Source organism: Monopterus albus, unplaced genomic scaffold (genome assembly GCF_001952655.1).
Source record: "Monopterus albus unplaced genomic scaffold, M_albus_1.0 scaffold105.1, whole genome shotgun sequence".
Classification (NCBI taxonomy): Eukaryota; Metazoa; Chordata; class Actinopteri; order Synbranchiformes; family Synbranchidae; genus Monopterus; species Monopterus albus.
The window spans coordinates 364,585-366,152 of NW_018127985.1; the positions used below are offsets into that span (position 1 = coordinate 364,585).

Below are 1,568 nucleotides of genomic sequence, written 5' to 3' on the forward strand. Positions count from 1 at the left end.
ATGGGGTTAGCCCAAAGTGATATAATGTATAGGCCTGTTGTGGTTCAGGGTCTTTCATCTTTCAGCTGCCTGCGTGCATGTTGGAGGTGCAAGATACCTGAGCGTGTAATGTGTTAATTTTTACCTGTGTTCACTGAATAAATCAGCACTGTTTTGAAGTTACTTGGACTGCTTTGTCTCTCAGAGTTAGCCTGGTTAAAAGTACCGGGTACAACAAGTGGTGCCGTGACCTCGTGAGTCTGCTGAACTCTCAAGACAACCGGTCCATTGTCCCAGACCAGCAGAAGGTGCCATAATCCTGTGCCAGGCTGAGCTGGAAGTCTGACATTTGGTCCTGATTTGACTGGTATTCCCAGATGAGAGTGTGACTTCCTGGGTCTTGTTGAGCTGTGCTGCGGTGCCACACATCAACTGGGTCGACCAGAAACCAAGGTAAGCGGGAACCTTTGTTTAAATATAAACTCCTGCACATTGAACTTATACTAAATTAAAGTTGATGTGTGGAACTGCCCACTCTCAGCGCTTTAAATTGGATTCAAAACAGTAAGGATAATAAAACACATTTGTTTTTGAATGGTGTGCTGATTGTTCCCTGACGCATGTAAGAGTTAACAAGCACATAGTCTCACTTTGAGGGATGGTAAATGACTGCCGTTGATCACAGAATTTGTTATCAATAAGGGACATAAAATTCATGTTTTATAAGTGAATTTCTGCTACTTAGTAGCAGTTGTCTCCCCAAATTGTCTGATTTCTTTTTAATTTCCCTCCGGCTGGAGAATAGACACAGAGTCATCTCAACTGAACAGATGCTCTTTGATACATTCCACATGTAATAACGGCACAGGGAAATCGCCAGTTTATTATTTTCATGGAATGTGTGGGTGGTTAACTGCACAACAGGCTGATTAAGACGTTGTCCACAGGCGTATCACAACTGAACGAGTAGGTCCGATTGTGAGAATTTGGTGTGGATTTAACGTGCCTTGTGCAGCTGTGTACTGGGTCCAGGAAGGAATAGGCTTAAGGGGAATTGCATATTAGCTTATGGTGGTGCTGTCCTGTTGAGATAAAATGGTGTTAATTGGCTGGGGTAACCCCAAGGACCGGCGCGCATCAGAACTATTCTGATGTAGAAGGTTCACCGGTCAGCTGGTTTTCACTGGACCGAGAGTCTCTCATAATGGACAAGTGTCACGTGTGGCATATTTTTTTTTCATTATGGCTGATTGTGATATTATTCAGGTCTGGAAGAAATGCCAATCTGGCTCACTAGGTGCTATTTTGTATAAGCTGTTAAATGGCTAGGCACACAGAATTCAAACAAATATTGTAGTGAAACACAGCGTTTTGTAACATGGGCTGAAAAGATGTGTGAAAAAGGCATGTTCAATGCCTATGACGAAGCTCCCCCAGAAAAGGGAGCTGTAAGATTATACAGTGAGTACGGAAAGTATTCAGACCCCCTTAAATTTTTCACTCTTTGTTATATTGCAGCCATATGCTAAAATCATTTAAGTTCATTTTTTTCCTCATTAATGTACACACAGCACCCCATATTGACAGAA

At 42.4% G+C, this 1,568-nt stretch overlaps 1 pseudogene; it reads left to right on the plus strand.

Moving 5' to 3' along the window:
* Positions 1-1,568, plus strand: part of LOC109965857 (Na(+)/H(+) exchanger beta-like) — a 40,779-nt pseudogene that overhangs the window by 7,327 nt on the left and 31,884 nt on the right.